Raw genomic sequence first — 15,620 nt, 5'->3', positions numbered from 1 at the left:
ACAAGTTAAAAATGACAACATTTTTTTTATTATTCCGACGTGCGTTTCCACTTATTTCTGCTGAGTCGGGCTCAGAATTAATGTTTTTAACAATAGAGTTTATTAACTCAATCATGCCAATGTTTAAAACACTGACAGACACAGTCAATAATCCGCGCCAATCGCGCTTTTGTTGCCTAGCAAAGGTGGGTTTGCTTTTTTGCCTGTATGGTCGCAGCCTGTACAATTCCATTCTTCACCCTGTCGTTACTACTCAGCCCCTAATCTCTCTGGAAGGACAAACCACCAACAAAGCGAGAAAAGCCAAAAGTTCAAGACTCTCCAAAACTTTGCTCGTGGCGCCTAAGGTCTTAGACCTCCAATCGATCATGGCTCATGGCGTTCAAGCTAGACCATACCAAGGATGAGATCATTTTTCGAATCCAAACCAAGGACGAGACAGCGTTTCATACTGTCAAAGTCCAGAAACTTTATATCTAAGTTCAATGGAACTTTAAGAACAGTGACACGAGTCCCAGTCGCTAAGCGAACAGTGATTGTATAACTTTTATGCGCTTTAAGCTCCTTAACGTATTGCTGACATCCATCAAAGGAAAGACGTCGTGCATAATTGCAAGATGCTCCTAAGTCAATTAAAATCGACCATAGCTTATCAAAGCCCATCACAGTCGCTTAAGCGACTAACAAGCTAGGCTTGCACTCACGCCCCGTGTCATTGCGCACCGAGCTAATTGGGGCTAGGTCCTGTTTACTCTCACCTCCTAAAGGTTCGACAGAGCGTAGGTCTTCCCCAATAGGGCGCCCCGCACCTACTGGCTTAAAAAGCCTCTTCTCCTTCCTCATCGAGGTTTGGATCCATGGGTTCCGCTCTATTAGAGGAATACATGTGCTCGAAGAGCTTGTTCGGTAAACAGGCGTGCTAACGTGAGCAGACTTAAAGTCGAACTCAGCGCGATGCGCTCTGGCAACTGCCTCTTCGAAAGTAGCACGATGAGATCGGAATACTTCCTTCCGGGCAACGCTCTCATTGAGACCCCCCATAGAGATTGTTACAACAATTGTTTCTTGCACCGGGTCTTGATGCAAGGATGCAATGAGAGTTCTCAGCTCCTGGACAAAGTCTTCTAGGGTTCATTACCCTGTCGAGCCGCTAGAAGCCGTGCTCGCATGCGAAAAGCCCGATCAGGCGGTGCAAACATGCTAGTCATTTGCTAATTCAAGAAATCTCGTGTAGGGAAAGCGTCGTTTATGGACGAACTGCACGATAGTGCCAACTCTATCGCTCTAGATCCGAGTTTGGAAATGGCCATAGCCATCTTTTCCCGTTCTGTTAGGAACAAGGCGGAGTCAATGGACATCTCCATCTGCTATATCCAAAAAGGGAGATTTCCGCCCTCGTTTCCCTCAAATGTCTTCACATTGACAACTAGAGGGCGGGCCTTCGGCTCTAAATTAAGTACGGAGATGTACTGAGTTGGCATAGATGCCGCAAGGTGATTTTGAACCTGTCCGATCAGGGAGGATTCATGTTGCATGAAGGTTTGAAGCCTTGCATGCAGGATCTCTGGTAACTGGGACATAATGAACTATATGTTCAAGCCCAAACAAAGTTTTGAGCTTGTCATACGCTGTGCGTTGCGCCTCTGAAAGCTCTGGATCTATTGCATAAATGCCGCAAGGTGATTATAAACCTGTCCGATCAGGGAGAGTTCATGTTGCATGAAGGCTTCAAGCCTTGCATGCAGGATCTCTGGTAACTGGGACATAATGAACTCTGTATGTTCAAGCCAAAACAAAGTTTTGAGCTTGTCATACGCTGTGCGTTGCGCCTCTGAAAGCTCTGAAAAAAATTTCATTATTAGTGAGGATATAGTCTTATAAAGAATCAGGCGTAGATTGCCTACAAGTACTACCAGGTGTAGCGGAGCTTAAGTCAGAGGAAGACTTTTAGACTCTAAAAAGTCTCTTAGTTCTATAGAACTAAGAAATTCAAAAAATCAGGGAGTCGTACAAGCCATTAGTCCTAGTCTAAGCGATTCCGGGGTTCGTAGAACCATGTGGCAACTAGTGCCTGAGAGTATGTAAAAAGGCTTCTACTGCGTAAGCCTTAGGAAGGCACTTAATGCTCTAAGATCAAAAGGCGATCTGCACTATATTTAATTATTTAACCTAAAGCGATACCCTAGCTAATTTGAAAATAATTTTTGGCCGCCAGATTTATATGTGGCGACGCCCACATTTGTTACCCATAATAAATGGGATTTAAGTAACTAACTATTTTAGAAAAGGATGAAAATATATTTTATCCATAAAGCGAATGTGCTACAACAACGGTTTTCCAACTGATGCGTGCTCCATTACAAATCGGGCTAGATATCCGCAGCACTCTCAGCAGGCATGGACATTAAGCAGCCGCTGTGGCCATAGCGGCTGCCCAATATTCAGCACCGCAGATGCATTTCACATCATGCTTGCTCTTATAGAGGAGTGCAAGATGTGTCATAGGTCACTCATGGGGGTAGACAGAGAATCATTTTACGAATTGCGTTTTTTTGGTACAGAATATGATGGTTGGAATTGATCGTTGAATCCTTCAGTAATTCCTTTTGTCAACTTTATTGTGGTAGCTCTTTCAGGACGCCACCTTGACGAGGATAGACAACATATTTCGATAAAGTTGCGAATCTAATTACATCTAAGGACCACTACATCTTCATTGCAGATATAATTTGTTTACGTGAAGTTTTGCATACTTAAATCGACGACGTTGTCATTCCGTGCCGTTACTAAAAGAATGGTATATTTTGTTAGAGCAGTTCAAGACTTCGTAAGTTTTAAGCCCACCTTCTTGCTACACTTTCGTCTGAAGAATACTGAGGCATGCCTTCGATATCGCAAATAAGGTATTAAAACAATTCAAATACAAGCTGTAAAATCATATAGCAAATCCTATCATGATGACGTTCCTTGTCATAAACTTCTAAACGTAGGAGACGTACGGTTCTCAAAGACGAATTACAGTATAACGACTTTTTTGGCTTCTTAAAGAGCGCTCTAGACAATTATATTCGGTATTCGAAAGGACCAGTAAGGTAGCTAGGCCAATATAACTTCCGACAGCAAATATTGAGTCTAGTTTTCTATTATAATTTTCGTGTAGGCCCATCCACGCCCCTATAGAAATGAAATGCTTTTAGGCTCCACTAAGACCTGAAATGACGCAGCTCCCTATTCAACATCTGTCTCGAAGGCCAACCATTTTTGGCGAGGCGGATGGCAAAAGTCGTTTAATTTCTTACGTGATGACCCAGTGCCGAACCGCTGGATCCGAAGTCTGAGTGTAGGCGGGCACGTCGTAATGCGGCCACGCTCTACTTATGCACACACCCTGGCACAGCGAGGAAGCGGTTAAACCTGCTTCTCTTGCGTGCAGTGAGACAGTTGTGGTGGGCGCGTTAGCGACCTCACCCAACACACTAAGAACCCTGGTTAAGTGTCGTCACGGGAGCGGTAATCCGTCTCCTCGTGCGCACTTACCAAGTAGGAGGTAGTTTCTAGACTGATTTATATTTAATAGGATTAATTACAAATACCTATTTTTACCAACTAAAATGTTATCTCTATAGATATCATTTAATATGTATTGCGAGCGCATCTTTATAGATACCTCACGTAACGGATGACGCTGGGCGTCATCCCTCCTAATGTGAATGCACCCATTGGCATCACATCCACAAGGGGTTGGTCACAAATGTGCACCACACCCGACACCTGAGTGTTTGGTCTAATTACTATTATTTAGTAATTGACCATCCCCTTAAGTACACTTGGTGTACTTAACGGGGACTGTGTAACATAGGGGCAACTTTAGCCCGTTACACCATCCCCCTCTTTTAGAAAGAATTTACATTTTTGAATTAGTCAAATAGGAGAGAGGAACTGCGAGCAGCTTTACGCGCCGCTAGTTCACTCGATCACTCTAGCGCACGTGTTTCCATACACGGCGCCCAAGATGCCATCTAAAAAAGGCCACGTTGGTGGGTCGTCTGCGAAGACGCCCACTCAACCTCGCACTAAGCGCACGCGCCGCGTTAATTCGCCGGCCGTGTCAAATGCCTTAGTCGAAACGCCGACAGCCACTGCGGCTGTCGCGTTAACAGGGCTTAAGGATCCATCCCACTTTAACAGTGAGGATGTTGATCCGTCGCTCATTGTCGACTACAATGAGTCGACACCGTTGCCGTCACCTCATAGTAGTGATGCGGACAACGAGCTCATGAGGANGTGCGTGCATAGAATTCTAGAGACAGCACGGAGAGGACGTGCTGCGCCCAATGATGTGACCATGGGCATGGAGGAAGCTCTAGCGGGTGCCGAGGAGGGGCCAAAAGAAGGTACTTGCCCAATCAAGGGCGAGAGGCTTCACGAATTCTTCACGACTGTGAATTCACCCGTGAGTTCATTTGACGTGATGGCCCCTGCTGGTGCGCAGTTCCGCTTGGCTCTCGCGAGCCTTCCGGCCGCTACCAATGGCACGGAGCTTCTCCAAGAGGCCCCTAGCGCTGAAGAGGTCGAGAACCAAGTACAGCATGTACGGGCTAGCTCAAGCCCAGGCCTGGATGGGGTCGGGTACGATATCTACAAGGTGTTCGCTACCCAACTCCTCCCCGCGCTCCATGCCGTATTCGCGTGCTGCTGGAAGTTCAAGCGCGTGCCTGGCAGTTGGAAGACCAGCGTGGTACGTCTGCTGCACAAGAAGGGCGATCGTCTCGACCCGTCCAACTGGCGGCCGATCTGCCTGCAGCAGGCTATCTACAAGCTTTACACTGGGGTCTTGTCACGCAGGTTCACGAGCTGGCTCGACGCCAATGGCCGCCACGCCGAGGCCCAGAAGGGATTTCGAGCGATGAATGGGTGCGGGGAACACAACTTCCTCGCTGCCATGCTCGTAGACCAGGCCAGGCGCAAGCGCCAAGAGCTGCATGTTGTGTGGTACGATTTTGCCAATGCATTCGGCAGCGTGCCACACGACATGTTATGGGAAGCGCTCGAGCGACAAGGTGTCCCACCAGAGTTCGTCGCTTGCTGCCGTGGTCTGTACGCCGGCGCTTCGTTTACGATTGGGAACGCGGCGGACGGGACCACGGCGCCGATTGCGCTGCAGGTGGGAGTGTTCCAAGGCTGTCCACTCAGCCCACACCTCTTCACCGCCGCAATTGCGCCATTGCTCCACGCGCTCAAGGCCTTACCAGGCACAGGGGTACAGCTCACCAGCGTTGACCGTCCCGGTGCTGCGGCTTACGCCGACGACTTGAAAATTTTCAGCAGCACCGTGGATAGCATCAAACGTCAACACTCGGTGGTGAGCGACTTCCTTCGCTGGACTGGCATGCGGGCAAACCCGCAGAAGTGCAGCGCCATGTCAGTCCAGCGCGACTCACGTGGAGTGCAGATAACCCAGGACATTGGGCTGCAGCTGGATGAAGCCATGATCCCCGCGTTAAGCGCCTCGGACTCGTACAAGTACTTGGGGATTGGAGATGGGTTTGACCATGTGCGCCGGCGTGTAGAGCTCGCCCCTGCTCTCACGCAGCTCAAGCTCGACGCCACTGCGCTCATGCAGTCCGGGCTGGCGCCATGGCAGGTGGTGAAGGCCGTCAAGGTTTATCTTTACCCGCGTGTCGAATACGCTCTTCGGCACCTGCGCCCATTCGCACAGCAGCTGGAGGGCTTCGACCGCCACCTTGTTCGTGGCCTTCGCCACCTACTCCGACTACCCACCAGCTCCACGACGGCATTCTTTTACGCGCCGGTTTCGCGTGGAGGATTGGGGTTTCTACCCTTGACAGAGCTGCATGGAGCATTGCAAGTGGCTCATGGGTGGCAAATGCTACATTCTCCAGACGCTGCCACCCAGCGCATTGCACGCCAGCAACTCCGTCAAATTGCAGAGGCTCGTTACCGGCTTGATGCTCAGCGGTGGCAAGACCGCGAGGAGGAGCTAGCCGAGCTCTTCCTCAACAGCAAGCTCGGGACGTCGGACGCAGCCCTACCCAAGCGACGCAACGGTGATATTGGGTCGCTGTGGTTCGACGTCCGCGGCCACCTCCACCGCTTCGGCTTGACGTTGGAATTAGCGCCGGCGGTGGAGGCAACTGGTACGGCGGCAAAACGGTTGCAGCTTCGCGTGCCGCACCACGGTGCATGGCTGGGGCATCGTGACATTTTAAGGCACTTGAAGTTGCACCTCAAGAACAGGCACTGGGCGCGGTGGGCCGCCATGAAAGACCAAGGGAAGGCCGCTCGCACGCTCGGGGGTGCTGGGAGCGGCTTCCTGTCGCGGCCTCAGGGATTGTGGGAGTCCGACTACCGCTTCGCGGTGGCCGGTCGCCTCAACCAGCTTGACACTCACAGTGTCTTGAAGCGCCGTCGCCTCCGCGTCCACGACAAGTGCCGACTCCCTGGGTGCGCGCGGTCCGAGACGCTGGCGCACGTGCTCAACCACTGCGCCGGCACGATGGATGCAATCCGTGCGCGCCATGATGATGGGCTGAAGATGATTGAGCGTGCTCTCACCTCGGCGGTGGGTACCCGCGAGGAGCGAGTGGAGGTACGAGTAAACCAAACGGTACTATCCCTCCCGGGCCCAGCGCTCCGGCCAGATCTGCAGGTCTACAACCACACCCGACGTACGGTGTCGGTGGTAGACCTTGCGGTGGCTTTTGAGGAGCAGCTATCGGACGACCCAGGAACGTCCTCGCTTGCGCGCATTGCAGCGCTGAAGCAGGCCAAGTACGACTGCATCAAGCGTCACCTTGAGAGCGAAGGGTGGACTGTACACCTTTCGGCGCTCGTTTACGGCTCGCTTGGTGCAGTCGCAGGTGGCAACCTCAAAGTTTATATCGACCACCTTGGCCTGCTCAAGCGCGATGCGAAGCGGCTAGACCGGCAGCTGTCCGCAAGCTGCATTCAGTCTAGCCGCCGCATTTGGAACTTACACTGTGGACAGCACCGCGCGCGCCAGCAAGGCCAAGAAAAAAGAAAGGGGCAAGACCAAGTTCGCGGTAGTTCAAGGCGAAGACCAATGGGCAGTCGGGTGTCGGAGTTCGGGGGGACTCCGCCCCACCAAGGCCGCCACTAAGCGGTTATTTCGGGCCCATAGCGGCCGACAGGGCCATACCCAGGTAGGGAACCGCCCTTAAACCCAACCGGTACGTTGAAGTTCATTGCAATGTGTTGCAACCTACACACAACAAACACACCACATAGAGTCATATTTTATGACACCTGAATTAGAACTTAACTGGTTGGTAATATATTCGATTTATCTGTTCTAATCAGTGTGAAAGCTGGTTTTCGCCTTTTGGCGGACGTTTTTTCACATTTATTTTTGAACTGCCTGACCGCGCGGCTTGCCGGCAGCGGTTAGGACGGTCTCCGGGGGCGTTCACCTTTCCCCCGTGAGGCCAGCGAAACTTTTGCTTCAATTTCTGTATTTATATGTTTGCGTATCATTTAAAGCTCATCGACCCTGTCCGTTATTACATTTGCCCACTATAAGCTTCTTTTGAACAATCAGTCGACTCGCTGTCGACAATCTGCTTTCTTCTCGCAAGAAGCAATTTTGTCTCGATGGCGACAAGTTACCTACACTGCAGCGACATACAGGCGACTTTGACTCACACAATTCTTGATACCAACAAGGCTTGAACCCAGTCCGTGTCGTAAAAGAGTCTGCTTATAGTCCTCTCAATTCGGTATAGCTCAGTTGGTAGAGCGTGCGGCTGTTAACCTCAAGGTCGCTGGTTCAAACCCAGCTGGGAGAGCATCATGGGGGGTTATTACGCAGATAGCCCCAAAGATTTTTGCCGAGCAGCAGTGAGACCAACAATACTGCCGAATACACGGCGCTGCTGCTCGGCACACGGGCCGCCGCCGACCATGGCGTCAAGAACTTGAGGATCGAGGGTGACAGTAGCCTCGTCATCCAGCAGGTGCGTGGCATTTTCGCCACGCGCAACAGGCGCCTCCGGCAGCTTCGGGTCGCGGTCAAGGCGGAACTGGCGCGGATGGAGCGGGCCACGCTCCACTCCATCGACCGCCAGGCCAATGGTCATGCCGACCGCCTGGCAAACGCCGCTCTAGACCGTCGCGCGACCAAGCTGGAGTGCGGGGTGCACGCCGATGGACATGGCTGCACCTCCACTACCACGACGGGTCCAGCGCCCGTCGACGCACCCCAGCCGGCCTCGTCACCCGTCCTGCCCGCTGCCCCACCCAGCCCCGTCGATGACGACGATATGGGCGACATCGACGATGGAGAAATCTATGCGCCGATGAAGATAGGGCCTCATGCTATTCCTCAACGCCGCCCGCGCCTCCGCCTCCGCGAGCTGGAAGACAGCGAGCAAGAGGCGGCGGCGGCAATTGTAGAGCGGCTAGCGGCGACGCTGGCGGCCAAGATAACGGATGCTGACGACTGGGAGGAGGCAGAAGGATACATCACAGCCCTTCCGTACACTCTGTACGACAAGCTGCAGCCTTTCTCCCAGGCCCAGCGCCGCAACCCGCCTCACCCACAGCGCCAGCGCAGCGCCCCTTCAGCCCCATCCCCGGTTGCGCCGCAGGCCTCACAGCCTCGTGGCACTCGCTCTCGCCGTCGCCGTGGAAACTTCGTTGGTGGAAAGAAGAAGCGTCGCGCTCGGCCACCCCGTGTGACCCGCCACCACCGTGAGCACCGGCTCGATGAAGCTCTGGACGACATGCACGCGGTGGAGCGTAGCGAGCCAGGCAACCGGAAGGCTGTCGCGAAGGCACGACGGCGTGTGGGCAGGATCAACTCGTCCATCGTCCAGCAGCGTCTCCGCCACCTCTTCGATACGTCGGAGAAGGAGTGCGTGCATAGAATTCTAGAGACAGCACGGAGAGGACGTGCTGCGCCCAATGATGTGACCATGGGCATGGAGGAAGCTCTAGCGGGTGCCGAGGAGGGGCCAAAAGAAGGTACTTGCCCAATCAAGGGCGAGAGGCTTCACGAATTCTTCACGACTGTGAATTCACCCGTGAGTTCATTTGACGTGATGGCCCCTGCTGGTGCGCAGTTCCGCTTGGCTCTCGCGAGCCTTCCGGCCGCTACCAATGGCACGGAGCTTCTCCAAGAGGCCCCTAGCGCTGAAGAGGTCGAGAACCAAGTACAGCATGTACGGGCTAGCTCAAGCCCAGGCCTGGATGGGGTCGGGTACGATATCTACAAGGTGTTCGCTACCCAACTCCTCCCCGCGCTCCATGCCGTATTCGCGTGCTGCTGGAAGTTCAAGCGCGTGCCTGGCAGTTGGAAGACCAGCGTGGTACGTCTGCTGCACAAGAAGGGCGATCGTCTCGACCCGTCCAACTGGCGGCCGATCTGCCTGCAGCAGGCTATCTACAAGCTTTACACTGGGGTCTTGTCACGCAGGTTCACGAGCTGGCTCGACGCCAATGGCCGCCACGCCGAGGCCCAGAAGGGATTTCGAGCGATGAATGGGTGCGGGGAACACAACTTCCTCGCTGCCATGCTCGTAGACCAGGCCAGGCGCAAGCGCCAAGAGCTGCATGTTGTGTGGTACGATTTTGCCAATGCATTCGGCAGCGTGCCACACGACATGTTATGGGAAGCGCTCGAGCGACAAGGTGTCCCACCAGAGTTCGTCGCTTGCTGCCGTGGTCTGTACGCCGGCGCTTCGTTTACGATTGGGAACGCGGCGGACGGGACCACGGCGCCGATTGCGCTGCAGGTGGGAGTGTTCCAAGGCTGTCCACTCAGCCCACACCTCTTCACCGCCGCAATTGCGCCATTGCTCCACGCGCTCAAGGCCTTACCAGGCACAGGGGTACAGCTCACCAGCGTTGACCGTCCCGGTGCTGCGGCTTACGCCGACGACTTGAAAATTTTCAGCAGCACCGTGGATAGCATCAAACGTCAACACTCGGTGGTGAGCGACTTCCTTCGCTGGACTGGCATGCGGGCAAACCCGCAGAAGTGCAGCGCCATGTCAGTCCAGCGCGACTCACGTGGAGTGCAGATAACCCAGGACATTGGGCTGCAGCTGGATGAAGCCATGATCCCCGCGTTAAGCGCCTCGGACTCGTACAAGTACTTGGGGATTGGAGATGGGTTTGACCATGTGCGCCGGCGTGTAGAGCTCGCCCCTGCTCTCACGCAGCTCAAGCTCGACGCCACTGCGCTCATGCAGTCCGGGCTGGCGCCATGGCAGGTGGTGAAGGCCGTCAAGGTTTATCTTTACCCGCGTGTCGAATACGCTCTTCGGCACCTGCGCCCATTCGCACAGCAGCTGGAGGGCTTCGACCGCCACCTTGTTCGTGGCCTTCGCCACCTACTCCGACTACCCACCAGCTCCACGACGGCATTCTTTTACGCGCCGGTTTCGCGTGGAGGATTGGGGTTTCTACCCTTGACAGAGCTGCATGGAGCATTGCAAGTGGCTCATGGGTGGCAAATGTTACATTCTCCAGACGCTGCCACCCAGCGCATTGCACGCCAGCAACTCCGTCAAATTGCAGAGGCTCGTTACCGGCTTGATGCTCAGCGGTGGCAAGACCGCGAGGAGGAGCTAGCCGAGCTCTTCCTCAACAGCAAGCTCGGGACGTCGGACGCAGCCCTACCCAAGCGACGCAACGGTGATATTGGGTCGCTGTGGTTCGACGTCCGCGGCCACCTCCACCGCTTCGGCTTGACGTTGGAATTAGCGCCGGCGGTGGAGGCAACTGGTACGGCGGCAAAACGGTTGCAGCTTCGCGTGCCGCACCACGGTGCATGGCTGGGGCATCGTGACATTTTAAGGCACTTGAAGTTGCACCTCAAGAACAGGCACTGGGCGCGGTGGGCCGCCATGAAAGACCAAGGGAAGGCCGCTCGCACGCTCGGGGGTGCTGGGAGCGGCTTCCTGTCGCGGCCTCAGGGATTGTGGGAGTCCGACTACCGCTTCGCGGTGGCCGGTCGCCTCAACCAGCTTGACACTCACAGTGTCTTGAAGCGCCGTCGCCTCCGCGTCCACGACAAGTGCCGACTCCCTGGGTGCGCGCGGTCCGAGACGCTGGCGCACGTGCTCAACCACTGCGCCGGCACGATGGATGCGATCCGTGCGCGCCATGATGATGGGCTGAAGATGATTGAGCGTGCTCTCACCTCGGCGGTGGGTACCCGCGAGGAGCGAGTGGAGGTACGAGTTAACCAAACGGTACTATCCCTCCCGGGCCCAGCGCTCCGGCCAGATCTGCAGGTCTACAACCACACCCGACGTATGGTGTCGGTGGTAGACCTTGCGGTGGCTTTTGAGGAGCAGCTATCGGACGACCCAGGAACGTCCTCGCTTGCGCGCATTGCAGCGCTGAAGCAGGCCAAGTACGACTGCATCAAGCGTCACCTTGAGAGCGAAGGGTGGACTGTACACCTTTCGGCGCTCGTTTACGGCTCGCTTGGTGCAGTCGCAGGTGGCAACCTCAAAGTTTATATCGACCACCTTGGCCTGCTCAAGCGCGATGCGAAGCGGCTAGACCGGCAGCTGTCCGCAAGCTGCATTCAGTCTAGCCGCCGCATTTGGAACTTACACTGTGGACAGCACCGCGCGCGCCAGCAAGGCCAAGAAAAAGGAAAGGGGCAAGACCAAGTTCGCGGTAGTTCAAGGCGAAGACCAAGGGGCAGTCGGGTGTCGGAGTTCGGGGGGACTCCGCCCCACCAAGGCCGCCACTAAGCGGTTATTTCGGGCCCATAGCGGCCGACAGGGCCATACCCAGGTAGGGAACCGCCCTTAAACCCAACCGGTACGTTGAAGTTCATTGCAATGTGTTGCAACCTACACACAACAAACACACCACATAGAGTCATATTTTATGACACCTGAATTAGAACTTAACTGGTTGGTAATATATTCGATTTATCTGTTCTAATCAGTGTGAAAGCTGGTTTTCGCCTTTTGGCGGACGTTTTTTCACATTTATTTTTGAACTGCCTGACCGCGCGGCTTGCCGGCAGCGGTTAGGACGGTCTCCGGGGGCGTTCACCTTTCCCCCGTGAGGCCAGCGAAACTTTTGCTTCAATTTCTGTATTTATATGTTTGCGTATCATTTAAAGCTCATCGACCCTGTCCGTTATTACATTTGCCCACTATAAGCTTCTTTTGNGCAGAACTCATGCGTCTCGCACGCTGGTTCTTGCCATCGCCCTTTGGGAAGGGAGTCCTCTTGCTGGGCATTTTTGCCCCAGCAGGGACCCTGGCATAGCAGCGAGCCATCATATGGCCGCGCTTGCCGCATTTAAAACAGACCACGTCTGCATTGCCCAACTCCATAGGAGTGGCATCTGTCCTCTCGGCCGACGGCTTATACCAAGCTGTCGCCGAGGCACTGTTGTAGGATTGCTCCTCAACTAAGGCAATTTGGATTGCCTCTTCCATCGTCGACGGCACCTTTCTGAAAAGGGCCTGTCGCGATGGGCCATGCCGTAGTCCGTTCATAAACGTGGGCACCTTAATGTGCTCCGGAATCGGACCTACGGTTATGGATGCGGACAGCGAGCGCATCTCTTGCACATACTCTTGCAGAGATCGCTTCGCCTGTCGCGCCCCAAAGAAGCGCGCCTGAAGCAACACTTCGTTGTTCGGCGGCTGGTACATGGCGCGAATCTTATCCTTAAAGATCGCCCATGAGGGGAACGCTTTTCTGTCCGCCATAAGCGCCGAGTAAGCCCACTCTGAGGCCTTACCGCGCAGATGCGACATAGCGTACGACACCATCCGGCTGTCGTCCTCGATGAGCTGGGCGACACCACATTGCTCCACGGCTAAAAGCCAGTGGACAATCGTGTGCGCCGCAGTTCCATCGAACTTGGGCGGGTCCATCCGAATGGGCCTCGGCTGATGCGGCCGGGCAGAGAGCATCTCAACAGTCCTGTTGAGAGCCTCGCTCCGAGCCTGCTCATGCCTCAGCTCATCCTGAGTCTGAGTGACGGACTCCGCCGCAGCATGGCTCTGTGCCTCGGACGCGGCCCTCCGCTGTCCGAGCACAAATGCCTCAAACTGCTCCAACTGAGCAACATGTTGCTCAGGAGGACTACCCAGGAGCCTGGCCAGGGCTTGTTCACCAAGTCCCTGCGCCATTAGCCCTGCCACCTCCCGATGATGTTCGGAGAGGTGGGGAAAATGAGCCCAATCAATGTTGAGGCTCATCCTCACGTACACACGCAGAGATGCGGGTCGTGGGAAGGATTTCAAGTGCTACCAAGTGTAGGCGGGCACGTCGTAATGCGGCCACGCTCTACTTAGCACACACCCTAGCACAGCGAGGAAGCGGTTTGCACCTGCTTCTCTTGCGTGCAGTGAGGTAGTTGTGGTGGGCGCGCAAGCGACCTCACCCAACACACTAAGAACTCTGGTGAAGTGACGTCACGGGAGCGGTAATCCGTCTCCTCGTGCGCACTTACCAAGTAGGTAGTAAATTTCAGACTGATTTATATTTAATAGAATTAAATACAAATACCTATTTTTACCAATTAAAATGATATCTCTATAGATATCATTTAATATGTATTGCGAGCGTATCTTTATAGATACCTCGCGTAACTGATGACGCTAGCCGTCATCATGGATGACGCTGGGCGTCATCCCTCCTAATGTGAATGCACCCATGTGCATCACATCCACAAGGGTTGGTCACAAATGTGCACCACACCCGAGTGTTGGGTCTAATTACTATTATTTAGTAATTGACCATTCTTTTAAGTACAACAAGTGTACTTAACGGGGACTGTGTAACATAGGGGCAACTTTAGCCCGTTACACTGGGAGCCAACCTTCTCGTGGAAGGATACGGATCTAAACCAGCAAACACGTCATTATATTTTTTTCGAAATTGTTTAATATTCAACTTGAATATACCGGTTGCTCTTCAGAAAGACACAATAATTTTACAAAATAGAGTGAGAGCATTGCTTCCGTGATGCTTGCGCCAGCTTAATGGAATTATGCCACTGGAAAATGAAAATGATCCCTCCAATTGCAGCATCTTCTGTGAAGGTGGACAACATATACATGGCTGGCGGCCATTAACATACTTGCTGAGTTTGCGAAACTCTCCAAATAAAGTAAGTGGTAACTCGGTGATACCTTATGCGTGTCTTTTAGTATTAGGCAAGAACAGATTGACTCCGTCACATTCTCGTTGGTGTGAACATGTAGAAAAAGCTTGCGTATATAATAGTGAAATTAATTCTGTATTATGTGGCAGCTTTCTACGCTAGCCGCGTTGCCTTTCCTGCTCTCCTGCCCATTCGATGAACACTCTACCTTTTTGGATCTGGCTCTACCTTATACTATGCATATATACACATGCCAAGATCTGACAGCCACCCTTGCCGCGCATTTTAATTTTCGCCAAAACTCCCTCTTTGACACCACCTTCTCCAACACTCCTCCTCAGATGTAGCTGTCTTGGCCGTCCCATCAACACCATCGCCGCCATCTCCACCATCACCTCATTTATTCAATACCTTTTTTCCCTTGAAATCCTTTGGATATTTGCGAGACTCATGATTGCTTACAATGTCGCGGGCTTCGCTGTGTCTAAAGCTTTAGCGAGCAAATCTGCTCGCATCTGCTCCGAGTGCACGCATTGTGCGAGCACGATGACGCGTCTAGCAACGTCGCACACAAGCTTGACCGCACGTCAATGTGTTTTGCTTTAAAGGATGAGGCCTCGCCTTCGGGGTGCTTGATGGCTGCCTGATTTTCCACATGTATTAGCATGAGCAGAGCCGACGCCATGTTTGTTTCATCAAGCATCTCGCGGACGCCGAGCAAATCCCGCGCTTCTCTGATTCCGCCCCAGACTCCGCTTCCATATTCGACAAGGCAACACCGCACCGTTTTTTTTGCGCTCTAGCTCACTGGCATACCGTTGAGTAGGACGACGCCTCCAGTCAGCGACTTTTTTTACTTGCAGTCCTTCTTGTCTCCTGCGAAGTCTGTGTCGCTGTAAAATACTAGCATCGGAGTGTCTTGCTCTTCGACTTTTGGTATCATCCGCAGCTTTAGCCCTTGAGTTCTTTTTGGGAAACGCGCAATGAGCTTTGAAAATTTAATCATGAACGCGCAGCTGCTGGGTTTGACGCGTAGCTTTGTGCGCAGCGAACGCCTCATCTGGCCGCGTATATTGCGCCACCCACAGCAAGCTCCCAACAAGGGATTCAAATTACTTGACCGACGGCTGTCCAGCCACTCTCATTGCACCGAGCAACAAATTGTCTTGGACATATACCTCGTAGCAGTTGAAGCCTATTGGCGCAAGCGTCGAGGCCGCGTTAGAAAGTCAGTGTTCAGGCAGTACGTCCTTAAGCGCCTCCTCCTGATCCAAGATGTACGACTCGTTGCTTTCAAGTGCCACGCGCATACCCAAAAACTTTTCCGCACGTCCCAATCCTTTATCGACAGCGAGCCGAGGCTGACAAAGGAACGGTCGATGCAGTGCTTTCTCTGTCACCAGCAGATACAACGATATCTTCGCCATCGCATTGGCAATATAGACACAGATCCGCTATACACTGAGCAAAATCTGCCTCAGTAAGTCGC

This window comes from Bremia lactucae, linkage group LG1, assembly GCF_004359215.1.
Source record: "Bremia lactucae strain SF5 linkage group LG1, whole genome shotgun sequence".
In the NCBI taxonomy this organism is placed as follows: Eukaryota; Oomycota; class Peronosporomycetes; order Peronosporales; family Peronosporaceae; genus Bremia; species Bremia lactucae.
The sequence above is the reverse complement of the archived record's forward strand: the minus strand, read 5'-3'. Positions refer to the sequence as shown.